Source organism: Rattus norvegicus, chromosome 3 (genome assembly GCF_021556685.1).
Source record: "Rattus norvegicus strain SHRSP/BbbUtx chromosome 3, alternate assembly SHRSP_T2T, whole genome shotgun sequence".
Lineage (NCBI taxonomy): Eukaryota > Metazoa > Chordata > Mammalia > Rodentia > Muridae > Rattus > Rattus norvegicus.
Genome location: NC_141536.1, coordinates 32,725,627 through 32,752,674, shown reverse-complemented (window position 1 = coordinate 32,752,674; position 27,048 = coordinate 32,725,627). Strand labels below are relative to the sequence as shown.

General features: G+C 39.1%; 1 protein-coding gene across 32 annotated transcripts in view; it reads right to left on the bottom strand.

Moving 5' to 3' along the window:
- Mbd5 (methyl-CpG binding domain protein 5) overlaps window positions 1–27,048 on the bottom strand; it is a 387,213-nt gene that overhangs the window by 179,120 nt on the left and 181,045 nt on the right. For all 32 annotated transcript variants that reach the window (XR_015682831.1, XR_015682836.1, XR_015682838.1 and 29 more), the window contains 1 exon segment: window positions 13,294–13,446. The gene's annotated coding sequence lies outside the window, so the exon portion shown is untranslated.

The following is a 27,048-nucleotide window of genomic DNA, read 5'->3' as shown; positions in this document are numbered from 1 at the left end:
TATTTTATACCCATAGCTTGAGCTACATATGTAGCAGAAGATTGTATTATTTGGCATCAATGGGAGGGAATGCTAGTGTGCTGTGGCAGGAGTGGGTGGGCAGGTGGGGGAGCACCTTCATAGAAACTGGGGGTAGGAAGGATGGGATAGGGGGTTGTGTTGGGGAGACCAGAAAGGGGGTTAACATTTGAAACGTAAATAAATAATCAATAAAAAATAAAAAAATTAAAAAATAGGCTATAGATTTAAAGACAGAATTCTTTTTTTTTTGCTCTTAGTCATTTTATTTTAAAATAGTTTTATGTGTTTACGTTCCATATGTTCTAGAATTCTTCATGCTATGCCCCTTCACCTTTGCCTCTGAGAGGATGCTTCCCCACTCACCGTACCAAGCCTCTTCAAATGCACCTCAAGCGCTCCCTGGGCCATCAAGTCTCTATAGGATTAGGCACATCCTCTCTCACTGAGGCCAGGGGTCATGAACTAGCTCATGTATGCTCTTTGGTTGATTGTTTTTTTTTTCCCCGATGACCCAAGATACTTTGTTTCAAACCAACTGCAGGCTTATTACAAGATCATATTAAGAGCATGTTTTGGACTCAATGCTTGTTTGATCAGACCTACAGCTGTAGGTATCTTCTAAAAGCTTTCCTTTATAATTTAACTTGTGTATTCACTATCCCACAACTCTTTGGAGGTATCCAGATTTGTTTTTCTCTTTTGCCAGTCATCCACACACACAAACTTCCTTTCTATTAGGTATGGAAATAATTTTCCCGGTGGAAAGAGTCTGGGAATCTAGATACAATAGGCCGCTTAAATTACCTGAATCAAAATGTGTTTCAGAATCTTGGTCTCCTTTATATGTGTACACACACACACACACACACACACAGAGAGAGAGAGAGAGAGAGAGAGAGAGAGAGAGAGAGAGAGAGAGAGAGAGAGAGAGAGAGAAATCGGGGAGACAGACAGACAGACACACAGAATAAGACAGAGACAGAGAGAGAGGGACAGAGACAGACACAGAGATAGAGGCAACAGCAGAGAGACAGAGCTAGAGATAGAGACAGACAGACACAGAGAGACAGTGAGACACAGAGAAAGAGGGACAGAGAGACAGAGACAGGAACAAAGACTACAGACTAGAATTAAAGACAGAATTCTTAATAGAAGTGTAAAAATGGCTGAGAAATAACTCAAAAAGTATTAACCATGCTTCAGTTAGAGAAATTAAAATTAAAGTTACTTTGAGTTCAACAAAGTAGCTGCCAACAAATACTGCTGAGGTTGTTGGAAAGGTGAACCCTCATCCACTCTAATGTGTGAATACAAATTCAGTATGGACAATCAGTATCGGAATACTCAAAACAACTAAACACAATCAACCATCCCCCTCAAAAAAACCTAAAATAAATATACTATATGACCCAGCATATGCTCCAAGCAATTGGCCTCCTAATCCACAGATGCTAGCTCAGCAACGTTCAGTGCTGCCCCATTCATAATTGCCAGGAAATGGAAAGAGCTAAATAGCCTTCAACAGATGAATGGGTAATGTGAATGCAATGTGAATACACAATGCAATACCATTTGGGTATTAAAAACAATGAAATTGTGAAAATTTCAGGCAAATGAATTCACCTAGAAAAGCCTATATTAATGAAGGCAACCCAGATTTTGAAATACATGTTCTTTCTCACCTGAGTTACCAATCTTCAGATGTGAGTATGCAGTTGACAATAATCACAAAACTCAGCAAAGTAGAAAGGGGCAATAGGTGTGTGTGTATGCATTTAGAAGAGGACTAGAAGAACATAGGCAACATGAAGTGGGAAATAAAATGAAGGAGAGGAAGGAGGGAGGCCAATACAGACGAGGAAGGTGGGAGTGAAGACAAATAAAACCAAGGTTGTTAGGAAGACATCAGGGAATCATATTATTTTATATTTGCCTAAAGTTATATATGATACATATAAGTACATTTCATTTTATTATGATTACTTGTGTGTGTGTGTGTGTGTGTGTGTGTGTGTTTGTGTGTGTCTTTCTTTTTGTTTTGTTTTTTGAGATAGTTTTTTTTCCTGTAATTCTGGCTGCCCTGGAACTAGATCTGTTGATCAAGCTGGCCTCAAACTCACAGAATTCCATCTGCCTCCCCCTCCTAAGTAAGCCATCACTGTCTGGCATGTATGTATATTTTATTAAAAGTTGAGTGATAATACTCCCCACAAGAACCACAGACTAATGAAAACACCAGTAACAAGCACATGATATGTCTTTTTGAATGGCTGGTCCATGTGACTGGCAAGCAAAACCACAATGCATACATCTATATCACAGCTCCCACATATAGGGTTCATGGAGCATCATGGAAGAAGGGTGGAGAGACTGTAACAGCTAGAAAGTCAGAGTCCTAGAAATGGCTGCATAAACAAGACAATCACACTATTGATAGACATGTTAATGTGGGAAAGAGAAAAATCTAATGGAGTCCCATCACTAGACAAAGAACTATAGGTAACTAATGACTACTGGCAGAAAAGAATTAGCCTCTCTAAGGGATGAGACCGCTTACTGGCTGTCCAATCCAAAGTGGTCATCTTTGAAACTGTATGTATACCACTGACATAAACAGACCCAGCAGGTTGTATTTGTGTGCAGTTGATACTCCAAAGTATATGGGAAAAATCTCAAGGTTCCCACTCTTAGATAAAGAGCTATAGACAATTAGTGGCTGCTAACAGAATCAGTTTAGCCCAGGCAGGACACTTAGGCTTAGCGGGTTACATGTACACACATGTGAACACACAGACACAAATATACACTCTCTCCAATAATAACTGAAGAGTAAGTCATAAGTTTCAAAGGAAGTGAAGAGGACATGGAGGAACTGTGAGAGAGGAGCGTGGTATAGAAATATATTACTCATGTATTTGAAGTTCTCAAAAAATGTGAAATCACGGCTATTATTGAAAAGACAGAAGATAGCAAGTGCTTGAAGAATGTGGAGAAAACTCTTAGACACCATTTGTGAGAAAGCAAATGAGTACAACTGTGGTGGTTTCAATATGCTTGGCCAAGGGAGTGGCGCTTTTAGGAGGTGTGGCCTTGTTGGAGTAAGTGTGTCACTGTGGGCAAGGGCTTTAATACCCTTGACCAAGCTCGGTGAAGCCAGTTTCTCTTAGCAGCCTTCAGATGAAGATGTAGAACTCCCAGATCCTCCTGCACTATGCCTGTCTAGATGCTGCCATGCTCCCACCTAGATGATAATGGACTGAACCTCTGAACCTGTAAGCCAGCACCAATTAAATGTTGTCCTTATGAGAGAGTTGCCTTGGTCATGGTGTCTCTCCCCAGCAATGGAAATTCCAACTAAGTCAACAACTTTTATAGAAGAGAATAAGTAGATATCTCAGAAATTAAAGATAGAGACTATATGACAAAAATTCCCCTACTGGGTATACATTAAAAAAAATCAAATCAGTATACAGAGAAAATAATTATTTATATTTATTGAAGCATTAGTCCTAGTGACCAAAGTACTGAAAATATAATTGTCTATAAGTAGAAGAAATTCTAACAATGTAGCACACAAATAATTTGGAATACTATTAGGCCCTAAAGGGTATGAGTGATCCTGACATTTTTACCAACAGGAATGAATTTGGAGGATATTACATTAAGTGAAATAAAGCAGACACAAAAGCATAGTATTGTACAAGCTTACTTAGGTGAGAGTAAAGTCCAACCACACAGGACCACATAGATTAGTAGCTGGGGAGGAAAGGGCATTTCTTTATCAGTGAGTTCAAAATTACAGTTGAGTTGGGGAAAACTTCTTGTGTTCTACTGAGAAGTTAGATGACAAGTGACAAGTTATGTACAGGTCCAGGAATGTGGTCTATGTAATTTTCTAAGTTAATAATACTGTTCTGTACACTTCAATGTAGATACAAGAGTATACTTTGAATCTTTTTATTATAAAGAAACGGTAAATGTTGTTTGAGGTGACAGCTGTTTTAACTAATTTAATTATTATAAATGTAAACATACCAGACAGTATGTTACGTCATCATTATACACAAGTATTTTCTATCAGCTGAAAAAAAATCTGAGGTCAGTAGAATATGATCACCAAGGACGTTCTTTATAGTCAGAAATGGGGGATCATTCATGATAGAGATAAAAGAAAAGTTCTATATAATGTGGACATTGTGGTTCTGGTTTTGAAACACTGCATAGACAAGGAAAAATGTAATTTTTTTCAAAGGTAAAAACGAGTGAGCCTCAATATTGTCATGTATGTTTGTAATCCTACCTTTGTTATATATTTGTACCTGAAGCTTCATAATTTCATAAAGCGAGTTCTAAATTTTACCTTCCCAATACAATGACAGGAAGAGTCAGACGATTTCCAGGACAGTGGGCTAGTTAACTTTCCAAGTCTAATGGGATCCTGCCAATGATTCCTGCAGTCATGAAGACACTCTCTCTCATGGGACATCTACTGTACAAGTCATTGCTAAGTACCTACGAATAGTCAGTCTCTCAAGTGCTGGATTTGGAAGTGTAGGACTGTTACAAATGATTACCCCACATGCAAATGTCTAGACGATAAGGTATTGCAAGGCTTTTAGTATTCTATCACCAGTAGTACCAACCCACAATACCTGTTAAGAATGAATAATAAATGATATATGAATTAAGAAAAAGTAATTAGGGGTTGGGGATTTAGCTCAGCAGTAGAGCGCTTGCCTAGCGAGCACAAGGCCCTGGGTTTGGTCCCCAGCTCCGAAAAAAAGAAAAAAAAAAAAAAGAAAAAGTAAATTATAATTCCTAAGTGTTATGAGTTTTCAGCCTCTAAAGACACCATGTTCAAGTATGAGATTAAACAACAAAATAATTTTACTTATAAATCACAACACATTTTTTTGCTTAATAATATGAAATGTTTTCAATTTCCTAATGGGTATATAAATTCTATGTACTCCCAGGTAAATTCACTATTATAGTTTTAATATTAGTATGTCATAGAAGTCTCTTTTCACCTATCCTTTATTAGTAAAAGAAAGAGCAATAGGAAGAGTTACTAAAACCATGTTTTTTAACCTAACCTCTTAAAGACACAATCAATATAAACATAATTCACTGTTGACAAGAAACTAATCAGACATATTACCACTATGTCTTAGAGATGAAGAACCTGGAATTAACTGAGAAATATTTTGCTCAAGATTCCAAAAGTGGCAGAAATCTGTCAAAATCAGAATAATCGTAAAATATCTGGCTTACTTATAGAGACAGTTCATATACTATATGAAGACTCATAGTACATGATATCCTGCCTTACATTTCCAGTTATGAGAGAATATCCATTCTTTCAATGCTTATGTTATATTCAGAATGATAATGGGCTTTCTTAAAGATTACCTGTAATTCTGATATAATTAAAAACTGACACATATAAGTATTCATCTTGGGCACATTTGTGTTAAGAACTATACTTTCAATGTTGGCCTACTCTGTATATACCTACTTGTTTGTGCTTGTTCTATAAAACAACACACTTCTTTGAGGCAAGGTTGGATGAGAATAATTTATTGAAATCCTAAAAGTGTCTAGTTGGTACTTTGTTAGTAACAAGTTCTTCCTTCCCCCCTCCTCCCTCCAAGACCGAATCTTACATACAAAGTCCTGCTTGGCCCGGAACTCAGATTATCTGCCTGCTTTTGCCTTCTAAAGAGGTGGGAAAACAAGCTCAGCTTCCTAAAACAGTTCTTAATAAATGCTGGAAAAATGCTAGTGTAAGTAAACTGAACATTTCAGCTGAGATTTTAAGTAAAAATTTATATTCAACTGTTCTGCCAATTGTTTTACAATTAAAAATATATAATCTCCCAGATTGTTTTATAATTGTAAACATCTTATTGAGTTCATTTTTAATAAAAGTGCTAAAATTTTATAAATATTAAATGTATTTTATATTTACATAAAAATAATAAACGTATAACTCTCATGTGCTATACAAATAGTTTGTTTACTTTTTATATTATAATTTTAGGTAATCTTTACTATAAAAATATATTTTTCTACAATTCAAATCAGTGTATATGGCTATTGAACAATAAAGATAATTCACCTTAAAATGCACAAGCAATTGTAAAGTTTTTATAGACCTATAATCATCATAGAAATATGTGTACATTTGCTTTGAACAAAACCACACCCAGACAGAAATTATTTTATTTCCTCACATAGTATTACATTTTGATTCTTCAATAGCAACAAAGTCAATTGGAAAGGACAGATTTTAATCTGAAATGTTACTGCACATTCTTTTGTTGTAGACAAGAGTATATGAAAATTTATGCTATGCATTAGAGATCAGATTCTCATCCCAGCTTTACGTGATTGATGGGTTTCTATTTGACCAGGCATAAATGTGAATAGCAACTGTGAAATGTTTACCAGAGAGACAGTGCTAATGCAACTGCAACCATTTCCCCTTTTACTGTCAGCATGAAATTGCTTCTACTGTAGCAAACTGTTTTTGAAACCACACACAAAATCTTAGCATATACTTTAAATGTAACACAAAGCAACAGACACATACAATCCTAACACAGATCTCACAGATAGGTCAGCCAGAAATGTTAATGATTCACAGAAAAGTCCATTCTGTGAATAAACGATTTTTAAATAACACATTTGCTCACGATACAAATCATTCAGTTCTAAGTCACAACTAAATTCGCAGGAAAGAATGGCTCATTCCATAGTGGATCTTTATATTACTATATATTTAAGATATAATAAATGTATCGATATATTAATATATGGTATATTTGCAAATATATATATGCCTATATATCAGTCTATATAGATGATATACACAAATGCTTATTTGTCTGACTTAACATTCCTAAATTAGACAATTCGTACTGCATAGTCCATTTGCCTTGAAAGTCAAAAATTTCAATAGACTCAATTTTTATGATAGAAAAAATCTAGTAGTCCTGACACTCAAAAAACCCTGGTGCTGTAATTAGTATTCCTTATCATGTTGCTTCTGTAAATGATAATCCAACTGTTTTCCCCACATAGAATTTACTGAAACTAGAACATCTGGAGGCATAAACTCAACTCCCAGGATCAATTTAACTGATCTGTATTATGGATACAGAGAAGCACAATCCTGGGCAAGTCCCTGTATATGGGAATATCCAACTTTCCAACCTTAAAAGGTAATTATGTTCATAAAGGGAAGCAGAATCTATAAGGACCATCTGTAAGGATCTATAAGCAGCTATAAGGAGTTTTGGATCCTATGCTCATGTTGTACATATATTTTCACCTTTAATGTCTGAAGGAAACCCTAAAATCTGAAATAACTCAGTAAGAAACAGCAGAGTCAAGAATCAAAGCTAGACCTAATTGACCAGACTCATTATGAAGTAAATATAAAAATATAAATATCCCAATGGAGGAGTTAGAGAAAGGACTGAAGGAATTGAAGGGGTTTGCAACCCCATAGGAAGAACAACAGTATCAACCAACCAGACTCCATCAGAGCTCCCAGGTACTAAACCATCAACCAATAAGTACACATGGAGAGATCCATGGCTCCAGTTGCATATGTAGTAGAGGATGGCATTTTCCAGCCTCAATAGGAGGAAAGCCCTTGGTTCTGTGAAGGTTCATTTCCCCAGTGTAGGGGAATGCCAGGAGTAAGTGGGTGGGAGTGGAAACATCTTCATAGAAGCAGGGGAAGGAGAAAGCGGGGTATGGGAGAAGGGGGGAAAGGGGATAACATTTGAAATGTAAATACATAAAATATCCAGGAAATATAAAATTTAAAAAAGGTATGCAGCACCCTTCCCTCTAGTTTCAATTTATTATATACTCAAGGATCAAAGTTCTTCCACATCTTTTCTGCAAAAGTTTTATATTAACATAGCATACTATTATTTATGGCATATGTATCTGTGATTTCATTTTAGTGACAACTGTTACCAAGTGTTATCAAAATAAAGCTCTGACCCTAAAAAAACAAATAAATAAAAATAAAGACCCAAGGATGCCAATCCTGATAACAATATAGTGAATTAAACCACAATAATTCTTCTAGCAATGACAAACGAGGACTACAACAAGAACAAGAGCAACAACCACAACAAACTATGTAAAAATCCTGGAAAATGTAAAACAAAACAGAAGAAAACAAAGAACACCCCTGAGGCTATCCTGGAGATTTACTCAACAATAAACAGATGAAGAGGAGAAGAGAGAGGACAGTGTTTGATCGACCGTAATGACATCACTGGACACAAACGTACAGCACAGAAAATGACGATGTTCAACAAGAGCAGGACGACAAGAGCGGGGCCCAGGGGTGTGCGTGATCTAGATACAGTGCATACTTATTTGTGGAAATGTAGTAATATACGCCAGTGAAAACACAGAACCAGATATTACCAGAAAGCCTTATTTACTAGACGGTTCAGAGACCGGAACTCAGATTAGACAGAGTAAATGTAAGCTGAGGATAGAAGGAGGGAAGAGGGAGGGAGGGATGGCACAAGTCTCAGATCTCACCTGTGCTGACCCTGTAGTGCACTGATGACACATATGTATACGTGCACTGCCTAGGGAGGATGGCCAGAAAGTAACGTCATGGCAGAGCAAATAGCGACTGTCACTGTAGGAGATGAACCTATGCTGACCCTGTAGTGCACTGACACATATGTATACGTGCACTGCCTAGGGAGGATGGCCAGAAAGTAACGTCATGGCAGAGCAAATAGTGACTGTCACTGTAGGAGATGAAAAGCTGGAGTCTGAATTTCAAATGACCACAGAGAGTCACTTGGTAAAACTTCTGGTTCTCCACAAGTGTCTGAAGTAAACTGATCTGTTTTATAAAACATGAAAGTAAGCCTTCATAAGATGAAGTCAAACAGCTAGTGATTCCACTAAGTTACAAAAACCAACTTGGTGCCAGGTAACAAGACTCAAAAAGTAAACCACACATATTCAATACACAAGACAAAAATTACTAGACAGGAAAAGAACAGGAAAGTAACTCAAGGTTCATCAAAAAGCAGCTAATAGAAAACAATGAGTACGAATTCAAAAACATTAAGCAGCCATTATCCAGAAAAATTATCATCAGAAATTTCAGCAGGGAAGAATTAAAAAAATTCAAGCGCACTTAATGGTAAATATGATAAATTTTATATCTTAAATATGTTACCATGTAAAAGAATTAAAAAGAAATTATATAATTGAAAAATAAAGTATTTATAAAAAAATTAGATGGGCTTTAAAAGAATATTGGAGAGAGAAAAAGCAGCCAATGAACCGGAGGTTAAGAATACAAAACATTTTAAAGAACGGTCAGTAAAGAATAATTTAAAAATATTGGAGAAGGGGTTGGGGATTTAGCTCAGTGGTAGAGCGCTTGCCTAGCAAGCACAAGGCCCTGGGTTCAGTCCCCAACTCCGAACTAAAGAAAAGAAAAAAAAATATTGGGGAAATAACAAAGCTTGTAAACTTCAAACCAGGAGACAACACTGAACTATCATATTTAAACATATATTTGATGGAAAAAAAAAACAAGAAAAAGGAGAAGTAATTGAAGAAGTAATGAAAAATTCTTCATGTTTGATTATAAAAAAAAAATCAAGTTTTAGAAATAAACAGGTCAGCATGAAGCCTAAAGAGGAAAAAGCAAATCGGTCCAGCTTGTCATACTGCTAAAAACAAAGGTGACAGAGGAAGCTTCCAGCTGGGCATTGTGGCACAGGGCCTGGTATCCTTGACATAAGGAGGCAGAGGCAGGAGAATCTGGGGCCAGCCAGAGGAATATATTGAGATCCTATGTCCAAAATTAAGAAATAAGATATTATTACAATATTGAAATAAAATGCTTAATCTTAAAATACATAAACATAAAGTATATATTAAAAATGAAGGATATACTTTGACATACACAGGATATCAGGATATCATAAAGATGACGTTTTCAACCAACGTAGATAAAAAAGATGCTGCTAGGGCACTGTCAGAATTCCAGATATACTTCATGTGTAAAACGTGTAGTCCATTAACCAACTGCTTCCTGAGTGGACTTAAGGCCCACTACACAGCAGGAAATATAGACCTGATACTGTAAATTTGGCCAAGAGCCCACAGTGGCAGAGCTCACAGACCCCAAAGTTGCACCTACTACAATTATTTTGCTAGGTGGGCATGGTGTTAAGCTGCTGCATTTTATTTCTTTACCCATAGATAAGTATAGATAATACTAGACCTCATTGGAGAAATTTGTACAGTGGAGAGTGATTGATGTACAAACTCCTAACTGGTTAAAGTATGGAGGAAAAGCATCTGTTTATGCTCAGTCACAAATGTGACATCTATGTCATCCCCTCCCCCAGGGCCTACGGATCGTCAGGGAAGGGGAAGTAGATGGACTGTAAAGACAGAGGTCAGAGAGACTGCGTGACAGGATCTTCAGGACATGACAGGATCTCGGCATTCATGAGCTCACAGCACCTTTAGATTTCTGCAAAAGACTTGTACAGGATCAAGCCAGGTATATCCAGCAATGGAGAGGTGAGGAGCAGGTGGGGATGGTGGTGTTGTTTTTAAGGGTGTGGTCTGTATAAGTCCACCACGTTCCAGTGCATGGTCCCACACCCGTGCGTATATGGGCAGCTGAAACTGGATTCAGTGGGTAATGGAAATAAAAAAGTTGGAGATGATGAGTGGGTGCAGATCCGGGAGGATTGGGGATGAACAGTCATCAACATTCTTGTAAATATGTATAACTTTCTTAAATAATTATTAATTTTAAAAAAGAAAAAGTAGTCCATGGGATGAAGAAAATTTTGTTATCTTGAACATAAACTTCAGAAATTATCATAGAAACACTGATTACTTAACTAGTGCAAAATGTAAAATTCAGTATGGGGAATAAATAGAAAAACAACACAAGGTTATAGGCAAACTATAAAAAAGTCTTAAAAACGAGAAAAGGTCACATCTTTATTAGTATGAGATTAGCAAAAAGAAGTAGAGAGTAGAAAGAGCGCTAACAATGGCTGCCAGACTGACCCATTATGTGGAAAAAGATGCAATGATATCTGCACGTGAGTTGTCTTTATGTAACTAGTGTGCTCCCAGATATCTAGGTTTGGAGACACTATTTCTGAGATAATAAAGTAAATACAGGAGACTTGTGTTACAGGAGGATCAACTTTTCCTTTTTCTATTCGTGTTTCTCATTTTTAATCCCAACGTATGTGCTGCTTTTGTAATTCAAAAGTTATGCCCAACAGAAACATCTTTCTGAAGCACCCGCACCCCAGTCACACGCTGTTTGTGAGGATCAATGATGGCTCAGTGTAGTGCTCCCTCTCTTCTCTGACTACAAATGTTCCATGCTGAATTCTATTACACTGACAAAATATTTTTAAAAAGTAAGCTGCTTACTAAAAATCCAGGAAGACTCTGTAGTAAGTTAAACAGCTAAAGTTTACTTGGGAACTTATTGTATTGTCCTCAGCATGTGAAACACAGAGGGACGAGGCGGGGGAGTAGTATGGTGTTTACTTCTCTGGAGTCAGTACTACCTCACTTTCAGACCTACCTTTCCTTTACCCTGGGGCCCTGCAGGTAAACAACACCTACGCTCTAATGTTCATCACATTGAGGCCTCGTGCACTTGCACCAAAGCAGCTACGTTCTATAAACAAGCCATCAGGCAAGAGACGGGAGTTAATCTCAGGACCTGTAGTTAGTCTTTATCAGTTTACAGCAGGTTGTACCCTGGAAATAAATGTCTTGAACTTTCTTCTCCAAAACATAGCATCAAGAAGAACTTTTTTTCAATGACCATGAGCAGCCCAGTTCACCAGAAGCAATGCGTGTATAGAGAAAATATGGCAGCTTCTTTTAAACAGCACATTCTATTTTGCTCACGTTCAAATATGTCTATGGCATAAATATTTTCAAATTCTCCAAGAGACTAGATATACATAGAAAACAATTATTAATAGCATAGTATATTAGTGCTGAAAAGAACCTTAGACAGTTCCTTATCAACCACTGTGCCTTAAAGGACTCCCATCCTGTTTCTCAATCACCACCATCACTAGGAAATGGTTACACCCTTAATAGGAAAACCCTACAGGTAACAAATCTCTCAACTACTAGAGCTATTGTGCTTCCCATACTTACTGGAAATGCAAACATCTGGGTGGAAGGTACAATTCATAATGGATGTTAGGACTCTGAGCTCAATTAAAACTAAAACATTCAAAGCCTGACTACAGTTTCTCTACTTGAGACTTTCATGCTTCCTTACTTTTTAAAGAGGTTGTTTTCTTAAAAAGATTTACTTATTTTATTTATAGGAGTACACTATAGCTGTCTTCAGACATACCAGAAGAGGGCATCAGATTCCATTACAGATGGTTGTGAGCCACCATGTGGATGATCGGAATTAAATTCAGGACCTTGGAAGAGCAGTCAGTGCTCTTAAGCGCAGAGCCCTCATTACCCTAAGAAGTCATTTTTTAAAATTTCACCTTCTTCCCCATCTACTTGGGTTTTTATTTTTTATGAATGTGAAAAGGGTAGAAGACTGCTTATATGACCTTTAAAAAAAAAGAATCATCAGTTTCTATCTATATAAACTTTCCCTTAATGACAATGTAATTAACTTCAGTTTCTAAGCTGGCAGTCTTCTGTGCAGCCTTTACTCGTCTGAAAAGAACAGGATCTGCCAGAACAGAACCTCCAAGCTCAGTGAATCCCCTGGATGCTATGGACTGAGAAAACCCAATGCTGGGAGGGTTATAATGTGATGGCTTTCCAAGACTCTTGAGAGGAGAACACGCGCTCAAGATATTTAAATTAATAAAAAGTACAAATAACTCTAAAACGAATAGACAATAATTAAACCTGAAAATATATTTAGTATTTTCATTTATATGTGTCCAAGATAAATTCAATGGACTCATTTTCACATGTGGGTAGTTGATATGTTATTTCAAACCTCATTTCCTATCTATGGAGTCAGTGCTTCTTTAGGCTGTGCAATCCTATAGGTAGGGGATAAGCACTCTAACGTAACTTCTGACACACAGCAATGCTGAAGAAAAGAAGGAAGTGAAGAGACAAGAAATAGACATGTTAACAAGAACCCAATATTCACTCAAACCCTATTTGATTTTATATAGTTAAAAGACAGAAATCTCATTCCACAAATATTTAATTGCTTGCCTCCAAGAAATTGTTGACATCCTCTGTGGCCATCTGCCAAGGTGGGCCTTCCTCTGTGCTCTGTGCTTGATCGAGTTAGAATCGTTTCAGGGTTCTGAGGACTGATGGAAGGAAATACTCTGTGCTCTTGATTTCTTGTATATTTCTGTGGCTCTGTTAAAAAGCAAACAAGGGAACATTTACCAACTTTGAACAGTTATTCCACATGTTTTAAGATTCTCATTAAAAGCCGTAAGCGTCTTAGGAGGTTTGATTACAGTCATATAATCTGAGTTTCAGACACTGATGTGTGCTAATAATATGAGTAATAAGGAGCTGCATCAACTTGTGATTTGACTCCAGTGTTTTACACTAAGGCAAACAACACCCACTTGGCTCCCAGGGCAGCTGAATCCAGCCTGGAACACAGCGACTGCTGCTTTCCTCAAACACTTGAGCAAAAGCTAAATGTTTATTGAAGAACGCAGTAAACAGATGTTTTTAAAAATAGAAGCTCCCTTTATTTATGCAGATAATGAAGATGAATGGTGAAGCCTACACTGCATAAACTTGCACAAGGATCTAGGTGGTGAGGCTGGACATGAATGCTCAAGTCTGGTTTAAGAATCTATATTTCAACAGTTATGCTAGATCCTGATAACACTATACTGGTTAGATTATTTGGTATTTAATTATCTAAAAATATGATAATTATATATATTTGAATTTATAGTTTACAAAAATGTTAAAGGACAAAATTAACTTACAGTTCGGGGGAAATATTTTTATCTTAAGAAAGTGTTAAGTATAAAATATATTACATTTTTAGAGTCATTCACAATAACAGAAATCTTTTAGGATTGCTTTCTAAAGTACCCTGACACAAAATGCTGGTTCTTCCTGCTGACAGGGCAATTCACAAATATACTGTTGGTTCTGGAGAGGTGGTCGAGTCTTCTTTGAAATATTACAGTAAGAAAGATAAAATGTTTATTGTATGATCCTTACCTTATATCTATCTTTCCATAGACATTTTGAGCAATGTAGACATGTGATTCAACTTGTACCAATAATGGACCACTTTGGTACTTTTGAAAGCTAGTAGAATGTGACTCATTTTTGGCTAAGAGAAATAGTTTCATAGATTATGGCCTGCATTAACAGTTCATCAAATTTCTGTGGAAAATTTCTTTTTAAACTCATCTATGTAGTGTCTTGCCTCAGTTACTTTTTACACTTTTTTTACACTTTTTTGTGTAGGTGTGGTGTATATGTGTGCCTTAATGCACATGCGGACCAGAAAACACATTGCAGGAGTTGGTTCTCTCCTTGCACCATGCAATTCCCAGGGCTCCAACTCAGGTCCTAAATCTTTGCAGCAAGTCTATCAGCTGAGCGACCCCCCTGGCCTTAATTATTCTTTAGCCACTACAACCTAATACTACTTCTGGGCATATACCCAAAGAGATGCTCCACCGTCCAACAAAGACACTTGCACTACTGTGTTCACAGCAGCTTCATTCATAATAGTCAGAAACTGGGAACAATCTAGATGTCCCTCAACAAAAAAAATGGATAAAGAAAATGTGTACGTCTACGCAATGGAAGCTATAAAAAACAAAAGACATCATGAATTTTGCAGGCAAATGGATGGATCTTGAGAATCTCCTGAGCGAGGTAACCCAGTCCCAAAAGGACATGCACAGTATGTACTCACTTATAAGTGAATATTAGCCATAAAGTACAGGATGCCCATGATACACTCCACAGACCTATGGAGGCTGGACAGGAAGAAGGGTACAAGTAAAGATGCTTGAGCCTTACTTGGAAGGGGGAATGGTAATGGTTATGGAAGGTCCATAGAGGGAGGGATCCATGTGGGAGAGGGGATGGTGAAGACAGTGGGAGAGTTCAGGATTAGGTGTGGGGAGGTGTAGAGGGGAATGGCCAGACTATGAGAATGAATGGAAATCTGCAACCAACAGGTAGGTAACTAGGGGGCATCTCCAGAAAGAGAAGGAGACCTGGCATAGGGGAGGCACACAAGAATCAATGGGGTGTCCTTAGCTGTGAATCACAGCACTGGGTATGGAGCCTGGGGAAGCTGTCTCCTGTGGTCAGGCAGGTACAACTGTGGAGTGATGTGGGCACAAACTCACCCACAAACCTTTCTGCCCAAAACTTACCATGTCTACAAGAGATGCAGGAATTGGGGAGAGAGCAGAGACTGAGAGAATGGCCAGCCAATAGTCATCTCTACTTGCGACCCATCCCATGGGCAAGCACCACTCCCTTACACTATTAATAATACTGTCATATTTGCAGGCAGGCGTCTAGCATTACTGTCCTATGAGAGGCCAGCCCACCAACTGACTCAGACAGGCATATACCCACAGCCAAACAGTGAAACGAGTTTGGGAACTCTTATGGAAGATCAGGGAGGAAAATTACAGCCCCTAAGGGGACAGCGATTCCATGGGAAGACCAGTAGAGTCAACTAACCTAGACCGTAGGGACTCTCAGAGACTGACACACCAAAAAAGGACATACACGGGTTAGACCTAGGCCTTCCCACACATATGTAGCATATATAAAGCTTGGTCTTTATGTGAGTTCATTACAACTGGAGCAGGGGCTATCTCAAAAGCCGTTGCCTATACATGGGATATGTTCTAGCTGGGCTGCCTTGTCTAGCTTCAGTGGGAGAGGAAACACCTAGCCTTGAAGAAACTTGAAGTGCCAGAGTTGGGGGATATCCACCCAATTAGAGGAGAAGGAGATAGTGATAGATGAAGGATTGTGGGAAGGGGTGACCGGTAGTGGGGCAGTTAGTGGAATCTAAACTGAATAAGTAAAAAACAAACAAACAATGCCCCCCCCAAGAAACCTAAAAGAAGCCACCACTTGTTCATTAATTTCAATCTCTTTATGACTACATCATTAATAAGACAAAGTCTTATTTCATTTGTTTTACATAATATAAGGATTATGTACAACTTATAGTATTAGTTAGAAAAAATTAAGAAATGATGTTATTGTGTGAAGTAAAATTCTGAGAAAAAATGACTTAGTAGTTTAGTGAAGTGTTAAAGAGTAAATAAAGATGGCTCCATGCAGTCCAGGAGGTGGGGTGCATCTACTAGAAGGCAGCCATGGAAATTATCTCATCAAGACCTCAGGGAGCTCAGTGACTGCATAGGAAGCCGCCCTATGTAGGAGTGGGAGGCATGGATAATGCAACTGCTTTCCCATTGCTGATCAGGACTTGATTTCCTAAAGGTTCACCAACAACTGTAGAGTATCTTCAACTATGATACATATGAAAATATATTTAGATTATAGAAAGTAAAAATAAGCAGATTTGTACAAATACCCAGATTAAACCCCTCCCCACCACCCCTTCCTTCTTTCTGGCAGGGCCATCCCTTGCCTTTCCCATTCTTCAGATACTCAGTATATTTTAAGACAGAAATTCTCAGCTTTTTGTATAAGGTACGCTCTATCCACTTTGTCACACAGGTGTCCATCCTGTCTCAGACCTATTGATTAGCAATACTACCCACTAGATACTCAGAGGAAAAGGAAAACTAATCTTTGCTCTACTTAAGAGATGACTGGTAATGATTTTTTCTTATATTTTTGGTTGTGAGCCTAGCCTTTAACGGCTGAGCCATCTCTCCAGCCCTGATTTTTTTCTTTAAAGTCAAATTTTAACATAGAAGAAAAATGTCTTAATTCCTCTTCACAGAGAGGAAATAGCACAAATGCATTCTTGTATGGCTCCTTCTATACATCTTGTTCGCCTGTCATTGAAACTCTTGGGGACAGATTGTTTCATGATTTTCAGTGTCTCACGTTTGAGAAAGGAGCTTTGACATACTTGCTATACAGTAATGAATACCAGCCAATACCAGGCAGCAATTCATAGTGAACATTGCTGTAGTTGGTATTTAGTTTGATTCCACTTAAAAGTCAACATGTTATCAAAGTGCTCTAGTTACTTTGTTAGTTTTTAGGTATAAATGAGATAAGATAAAAGGAAAGTTTATGTTCCCCACCTTTGTGCCTTCAGAATGACTATGATAGACCTGTCGTAACTCTACCCATGCAACCACAATATATCATGCACAGATACATTGAAAAATTATAATCTCCTATTTTTTAAATATGCTTCACTGTGAATGGAACATAACCTTGTCTTCAGTCCTAGTGTTCAACAAACTCAAAACGGAAAGCTGTAGAGAACTGTAAACTCCACAGGAAGCATAGGCAGTAATTTATAACCCACGGGTGTCTGGGTGTTTCTTGGTTTGCAATATACTCCTTCTACAGAGAATTCAGGTGCTGAGTGAAATGGAGATACTTGGGAGTGTGTGGAAAGTGGAACTTCTCACTCACCATCCTACCTGCTGCCTCTTCTATCACATCTGCCTGCACTCATATGCATCCAATCAGACACATATTCTGCTAATTATTTATCAAAATTATTCACACCACACATATATATTTGATCATATTTTTTATTCAATTTTCATTTCACACTTACTCTTTTTAAAATTTTATTAAAAATAAAAATGTATAATATATAGACAAATGCATAAATTTTTTTTTCTTTTTTTTTTTTTTATTAACTTGAGTATTTCTTATATACATTTCAAGTGTTATTCCCTTTCCCGGTTTCCGGACAAACATCACCCTCCCCCCTCCCCTTCCTTATGGGTGTTCCCCTCCCAAACCTCCCCCCATTGCCACCCTCCCCGCATAGTCTAGTTCACTGGGGGTTCAGTCTTAGCAGGACCCAGGGCTTCCCCTTCCACTGGTGCTCTTACTAGGATATTCATTGCTACCTATGGGGACAGAGTCCAGGGTCAGTCCATGTATAGTCTTTAGGTAGTGGCTTAGTCCCTGGAAGCTCTGGTTGCTTGACATTGTTGTACTTTTGGGGTCTCGAGCACCTTCAAGCTCTTCCAGTTCTTTCTCTGATTCCTTCAATAGGGGACCTATTCTCAGTTCAGTGGTTTGCTGCTGGCATTCGCCTCTGTATTTGCTGTATTCTGGCTGTGTCTCTCAGGAGCGATCTACATCCGGCTCCTGTCGGTCTGCACTTCTTTGCTTCATCCATCTTGTCTAATTGGGTGGCTGTATATGTATGGGCCACCTGTGGGGCAGGCTCTGAATGGGTGTTACTTCAGTCTCTGTTTTAATCTTTGCCTCTCCCTTCCCTGCCAAGGGTATTCTTTTTCCTCATTTAAAGAAGGAGTGAAGCATTCACATTTTGATCATCCGTCTTGAGTTTCCTTTGTTCTAGGGATCTAGGGTAATTCAAGCATTTGGGCTAATAGCCACTTATCAATGAGTGCATACCATGTATGTCTTTCTGTGAGTGGGTTAGCTCACTCAGGATGATATTTTCCAGTTCCAACCATTTGCCTACGAATTTCATAAACTCGTTGATTTTGATAGCTGAGTAATATTCCATTGTGTAGATGTACCACATTTTCTGTATCCATTCCTCTGTTGAAGGGCATCTGGGTTCTTTCCAGTTTCTGGCTATTATAAATAAGGCTGCGATGAACATAGTGGAGCACGTGTCTCTTTTATATGTTGAGGAAATGCATAAATTTTAAATAAAATTTTCCATCTGGGATGACAATGCTCTGTCCTTTGCAAGAGTGAAAGACAATCTAACGGAAAATCCTAATAGGATATATCTCCACTCATCCATCTATCCTCCCTCCCTCCCTCCCTCCCTCCCTCCCTCCCTCCCTCCCTTCCTTCCTTTTGGGCTGTTGGTCAGGATTGTCCAAGAGACTCTAAACCATTACAAGCTATTGCTATTCTTTGTTGGTCCCAGAAGTGGAAGGTAAGTCTTTATTGTTGAAGACAGCATGGACTTCAGATGTAAGGCTTGAGGCCCCTGAGATGGAACCGAAACTCCTTGAAGACTAACTTTCATGGTACCAGAAGCCACAATACAAACTTCCAAAGAAAGTCCTACCTTGCTATGACACTTATAAACCACAACAACCAGCGTGGCTCAGTAAACCAAAGGGTACAGTACTAGCACACATATCTTGTGCTAAGCTCTCTAACTGCACTTAAGTCTCACTCAACAAGAGAAAACCATGCCTGATAATGGAAACCTAGCCAACTACCCAGGATGAGTAGTCATGGATCTTGGAGGAGAATCCTAAACCAGGGTAATTTCTAACTACATTCTGAGTACTTGTTATACTAACAGATGTGTATAGACCTCATTTCACATAAAGGAAACTCCCTGTAAGAGACAGAGACCATTATAGAAAAACACAACCATTCAAAATGTGGAGTTGTAGAACAAGTCCCAATGCAAATATCTAGAACATTGTAGAAGAGGAGGCAAAAAGAATATAAGAAATAGACTACCCCAGAGGAGAAACAGCACTGAAAAATCACATAGTCCCCCAACAGAGGAGCGGATACAGAGAATGTGGTACATCTACACAATGGAATACTACTCAGCTATTAAAAACAATGATTCCATGAAATTCTTAGGCAAATAGGTGGAACTAGAAAATATCATCCTGAGTGAGGTAACACAGTTACAAAAGAACACACATGGTATGTTCTCATTGATTAAGTGGATATTAGCTAAAAAGCTCCGAATACACGATATAACTCACAGACCATATGAAGCTCAAGAAGAAGGAAGACCAAAGGGTGGATACTTCAGTCCTTAGAAGGGGGAACAAAATAATCATGGGAGATAGAGGGAAGGAGAGACCTGTGAAGCAAAGAGGGGAAGGAGGGAAAAGGCGGGCAGGACCAGGTGTGAAAGGAGACTGAGGTGGGGGGAGAAGTACAGGGGTTCCGGAAATTGAATGAAGGTATTTAGTAATGAGGGCTGGGGAACTGCAGGCAGCCACTAAAAAGTCTCAGATGCCAGGAAAGCAAGAGGCTCCCAGGACCCAGCAGGGATGACATTAGCTGAAAATACCCAACAAAGAGGAGACAGAACCTGTAGAAATCATATCCAGAGGCAAGGCACCCGGTCGAGGGATGGGGCCACCCACCCACTCAAAAATATTAATCCAGAATTCCTTCTGTCTAAAGGAAATGCAGGGACAAAGAGTCGAGTAGAGACTGAAGGAAAGGCCATTCAGAGACTGACCCACCTAGGGATCCATCCCATTTGTAGACACCAAAACCCAGACACTGTTGCTGATGCCAAGAAGTACATGCTGACAGGAACCTGCTATGGCTGTCCCCTGAGAGGCTCTGCCAGAGCCTATTACAGATGCAGCTGCTCACAGCCAACCACTGGACTGAGCATGGGGACCCCAATGAAGAAGCTAGGAGAAGGACTGAAGGAGCTGAAGGGTTTGCAACCCCACAGGAAGAACAATATCAACCAACCAGATCCCCCAGAGCTCCCAGGGACTAAACCACCAACCAAAAATACACGTGGAAAGACCCATGGCTCCAGCTGCATATGTAGCAGAGGATGGCCTTATCTGGCATCAGGGGGAGGAGAGGCCCTTGCTCCTATGGAGGCTGGATACTTCAGAATAAGGGACTGCAAGAGTGGTGAGGAGGGAGTGAGTAGGTAGAGGACCACCCTCATAGAAGCAGGGGGTGGGGAGAGGATGGGTTTGGGGATGGGTAAAAGGTAAGGGGGATATCATTCAAAATGTAAACAAATAAAATGATTAATAAAAAAGTAATATCAAAAACTTTCAAGAAAATAAAAACATCACATATCAACAATAACCAGCCTCCAAAGTCTATGCAACATGAACTTGTATACAATACAATTAACTTTATAGTTAGAATAGGCACTTGTAATAGGAGCTATGGTGTTTTACAGTATATTTTATACTTTTAGTATAATATGTATTTTGTACACTTACCTACCCAAACCAAAACATCATGACAGAATTAGAACACCAATTAGCTTTATATCCTCTTTCATGATGTATTCACTTTCTGCATTCAGTCCTTCCTCAACCCTTATGTTTGGCCTTTCTTGTTCTCTTTTCAGGTTATGCTGTGCCCACATCTATGTTTGTTTTATATAAATACTAATAACCATGCATATATATACATATATATTTATGTGTGTGTATGTATGTATGTATGTATGTATGTATGTATGTATATATGTACGTATTACTGAAATGCATGTAAAGGCCAGAGGTTAAACCTGGATGTTGCTTATCAGAGGCCCCACCTCCTTTTGTCAATTCTTTTATTTTTTGAGGTTATAATATATACTGGCTACTTTTATGTCAACTTGACCCAAGCTAAAGTCATTAGAGAGGAAGCCTCAATTGAGGAAATGCCTTGAAAAGACAGGGGAGCAGACAAGCCTTGCATTCTCTTAGAGAGATCACCTGGGATCATGGCCCTGGATTTTACAAGAAAACAGGCTGAGCAAGCCATAAGAAGCAAACTACTAAGCAGCTCCTCCATGATCGCTACAGCAGCTCCTGCCTTCCTGGTTCCTGGGCTGTTTTGAGCTCCTGTCCTGACTTCTGAATGATCAACAGTGATGTGGAAGAGTAAGTCAAATAAACCCTTTCTTCCTAACTTGCTTTGATCATGGTGTTTTATCACAGCAACAAAACTCCTAAGACACATCCCTTCTCACTCTTCCTCCAAATCCTCCCATTAACCCTCCTTGCCCTCTTTCGAATACATGGTCTGTTCTTTTATCCCCTTTACTTGTTGTCATACACACACACACACACACACACACACACACACACACACACACACACACACACACTCCTAAGCACAACCTGCTCAGTCTGTATAATATTACTTGTATGTATGTTTATGGGCTGATGATTTAGTATTAGTAACCAGTTGGTGTATTCTTCCCTGGGGAAGACTCTTTCTCCTGTTCTCAGCATGCCTCAGTTTGCCTGTAGTTCATTATGTAGGGGTGAAACTTTCTGGGTTTCCTCTGCCCACTTTGACATGTCTATTCTTGTTCAGTTCATGTCAAACCAGTCATGATGGTGAGGCTTTCTGGGTGTAGCTACTGACTTTCTTAGGAGACACAATCTCACAACAAACTTCCTGATTTTCTGACTCTTAAAATCTTTCTGCCCTGCCTTATTTATAATAGCCAGAAGCTAGAAAGAACCCAGATACCCTTCAACAGAGGAATGGATACAGAAAATGTGGTACATCTACACAATGGAATACTACTCAGCTATCAAAAACAATGACTTTATGAAATTCATAGGCAAATGGATGGAACTGGAAAATATCATCCTGAGTGAGGTAACCCAATCACAGAAAAACACACAAGGTATGCACTCATTGATAAGTGGCTATTACCCCAAATGCTTGAATTACCCTAGATGCACAGAACACATGAAACTCAAGAAGGATGACCAAAATGCAAATGCTTCACTTCTTCTTTAAAAGGGGGAACAAGAATACCCTTGGAAGGAAATAGGGAGGCAAAGTTTAGAACAGAGGCAGAAGGAACACCCATTCAGAGCCTGCCCCACATGTGGCCCATACATATACAGCCACCCAATTAGATAAGATGGATGAAGCAAAGAAGTGCAGGCTGACAGGAACCGGATGTAGATCTCTCCTGAGAGACACAGCCAGAATACAGCTAATACATAGGCGAATGCCAGCAGCAAACCACTGAACTGAGAATGGGATCCCCGTTGAAGGAATCAGAGAAAGGACTGAAAGAGCTTGAAGGGGCTCGAGACCCCATATGAACAACAATACCAAGCAACTAGAGCTTCCAGGGACTAAGCCACTACCCAAAGACTATACATGGACTGACCCTGGGCTCCAACCTCATAGGTAGCAATGAATATCCTAGTAAGAGCACCAGTAGAAGGGGAAGCCCTTGGTCCTGCCAAGACTGAACACCCAGTGAACGTGATTGTTGGGGGGAGGGTGGTAATGGGGGGAGGGTGGGGAGGGGAACACCCATAAGGAAGGGGAGGGGGAGGGGGATGTTGGCCCAGAAACCGCGAAAGGGAATAATAATCGAAATGTAAATAAGAAATACTGAAGTTAATAAAGATAAAAAAATTAAAAAAAATCTTTCTGCCCTTAACTTCTGCAATTTTAGAATGTTCATCGATTCTTAGGAATGGGTGTGTTTTTTAAGCATGTCCACTGGAAGTATTCTGTAGCTATATCTGCTGGAACTAGACTCTGTAACTCTGCAATTTGATTAATTATGCTTTTCTGTAATGTTCTTTGTTTGCGGCAATGAGAACTTTTTTTTTGACATGGTGAGAACTACGTGTATATGTTCATAAAAGGCCAAGTATTTAGAGTTCAGTTACGAACTATGTTTAGGTTTAATAAAGTGGTGGTTGTAGACTCTCCTTCAAGACCAGACTTCATTATTCCTGGGTAGGATTTCCTAGCTGTTGAGGGGGACTTCAGTCAAATTAAAGAGCTGCTGTTCACTGCCAAGGCAGGCATGCTCCCACTGCACCCTTGAGGTTATCAGGCCATGCTGGCCCTGTTAATCATACATGCCAGAGAGGCTTAGGTGGTTGCTTCATGCCTTTGGAAATATACAAAGTGCCTTCTAATCCCCAGGTCTCTAACCATGGGCTCTCGGATTAGACTAGGTTCACTGTTCAGTAAGCATTTAGGATCCTCCTGTCTCTGCCTCTCCAGTGCTGAGGCTAGGAACACACGGCGTATTTTTGTGTGGGTGCAAGGGGCTGAGTTGAGGTCCTCTCATGTTTGAACAGCAATCACTGCCGTGATAGCTCACTTTGGCAATCTACTTCTTAAAAATTATAGAACTATTTACATATTTATTGCTTTGTTTTCCCTAATAAAATGTTAAGCACCATTAGGGATTTAGTATTTATGATAATTTATAAAACAACCCCTGGCCGACTTGATGACACACAAATATACTTTAAAATAAATGAATAAACACCTGGGCAATAACCTTAATGTTGAGCTTCAATAAAAAAAGTTTAAAATACTTCCAAAGATATAAAGAAAAGCACATAGAGGTGAGTTAATTATACCAATTATACCCGAAAGGCTTTATAAGTTACTGCTTTAAAAGTGTACTCTCATGTTGAGCTGAGTAGCTTTTAGAGTTTTTAGAATACATCAGTACATGCACATGACATTTTTCCTAGTGAAATGATATCACTTTGTGTTTGAAAACAACTTTATTTTGATTTATATTTGCTTAAACATTGACTTATTTATGTTAAATGTGATTTTCAGATCTATAAACTCTTAGAGGAGGTATATTTATCACACTACACAAAGACTGCCTCAGTAGTTTTTGACTTCTAGTGTGAGCAGAAAATAGACATGGAGATTATATAACTGCTGGAAAATTTAAGTGTTATGAAGGGGGTGCAAAGTAAAGAAGGACTAATAATTTAAAATAGAATTATCAGGAGGTGGCTGTGGCAGTGGAAACAATCAGGCTCAGCTACTGTGAGAATGAGTGAAGCCGGAGATGTAGAAGCACAGGACTTTGAGCACCCTGGGCAGAGCGCAAGCTCCTAGCTCAAAACAAAACTGGAAAAGGGGATAGGATTTGAAATGTAAATAAAAAAATCCAACAAAAAAAAAAAGAAAAAATGAAACTAAAGTAGGATGACACAGAACAGTAAGTGCAGGATTGATCAAACACATAACAACAGAGCAAATATTTATATCCATATAGTTAAAGGGTGATTCATGTGGATTCTACTTTTTATACATTTTATTTTTATTATTAAATTTTATTATTTAGTTACATTTCAAATATTGTCCCCTTTCCCAGTTTTCCATCCATAACCCCCCTATCTCATCCTGCTTCCCACTTCTACTCTTACCCATCTCTTCTTGCTGCCCTGCCCTGACATTCCCCTACACTGTGGGGGTGGTGTCGAGCTTTGGTGGGACCAAGTGCCTCCCATCTAATTGGTGTCCAACAAGGCCATTTTCTGCTTCATAAGCAGCTGCAGCTATGGGTCTGTACACGTGTACTCTTTGGATGATGGTTTAGTCCCTGGGAATGCTGGTTGGCTGGTACTGTTATTCTTATGAGGGTGCAAAGCCCTTCAGCTCCTTCAGTCCTTTTTCTAACTCCTCCAACTGGGAGGAGTTCAATGTCTGGGTACAAGCATCTGATTCTGTATTTGCCATGCTCTGGCAGAGCTTCTCAGGAGACAGCTATATCAGGCTCCTGTCAGCATGCACCTGTTAGCATCAGCAATATTGTCTCAGTTTGGTGGTTGTATGTATATGGGTTGGCTCCCAAGGTGGGGTAGTCTCTGGATGGCCTTTCCTTCAGTCTCTGCTCCAAACTTTGTTTCCATCTCTCCTCCTATGAATATTTTTGTTCCCCCTTCTAAGAAGGACTGAAGTATCCACACTTTGGTTGTTCTTTTTCTTGAGCTTCATGTGGTTTGTGGATTGTATCTTGGGTAATCTAAACTTTTGGGCTAATATCTATCCACTTATCAGTGAGTGCATACCATGTATGTTTTTTTTGTGACTGGGTCAGCTCATACAGGATGATATTTTCTAATCCCACCCATTTGCCTATGAATTTCATGAAGTCATTGTTTTTGATAGTTGAGTAGTACTCCATTGTGTAGATGTACCACATTTTCTGTATCCATTACTTTGTTGAAGGGCATCTGGGTTCTTTCCAGCTTCTGGCTGTTATAAATAATAAGGCTGCTATGGACATAGTGGAGCATGTGTCCCTGTTATATGCTGGAACATCTTTTGGGTATATGCCCAGGAGAGGTTTAGCTGGGTCCTCAGGTAGTACTATGGCCAATTTTCTGAGGAAGCTCCAGACTGAGGATTTTGTTTTTAGAAATAATATCTGAAAATTTGAAGAATTTTATAATATTATCTTTAGCCTCATAGTTAATCATTCTGGATTTAATATCCATTTAGATGACATGATTTTAGTATGTTTCAAACTCAAATTACTTTCCTCTTCCACACCTTGTATACTGTACATTGTAGGTTTGATGGAGAGGCAGCACTCAAGACACATGTGTACAATGAAGGATTCCGAGGACTCTGTTTAGATACCATCCCCTTTAACACAACGATTCCTTTACTCTATTATTTTGAGTGCTATAAGGAGAGGTATAAAATAATTCTGAAATGTTTTAATAATTTATATACTACAAGATGTACTTGTCAAGATTAGTATCCTGTCTCAACGTGGGAAAGATATCAGTTTCAGGTTACTCCTTTAAGGAAATGAAACAAGGGTTCCTGCCTGCACCCAGAACTGAACTGAACCAGTCACACAGCTCCCTAAACCCAAATCCTGTGTGGGAGAGAGCTGGACCCTCAGAAGTGCAGACACTCCTGAGAATCCAGCAGACTACTCTCTGCTCACATTCCTGACTCAAGAGGAAATCACTTAGTGCCATTTGTGCCACTTGGGCACAGAGACCTAGGAGCAGTCAGGGACAGGACCCTTTGGGTTTCTGCCTGTGCTGAGAGTTGAAAGCCAGTCACCAGGAGCGCCAACACACCTGAGGGCAGAGCTCTCTGTTCCCAGATCTGGCTGAAAGTTAACAGGTCTACAGGAGTGCTGACACAAAGGCCTACAGGAGAGTCAAGCCACTGCCAGAGACAGCAAGACAAGCTAACACCAGAGACAACCTGATAGTGAGAGGCAAGCACAGGAACCTAAACAAGGAACAGAAATCAAGACTACTTGGAATCATCAGAGCCCAGTTTTCCCACCTAAGAAAATACTGGATATTCAAACACTCCAGAAAAGCAAGATTGAGATATAAAATCACA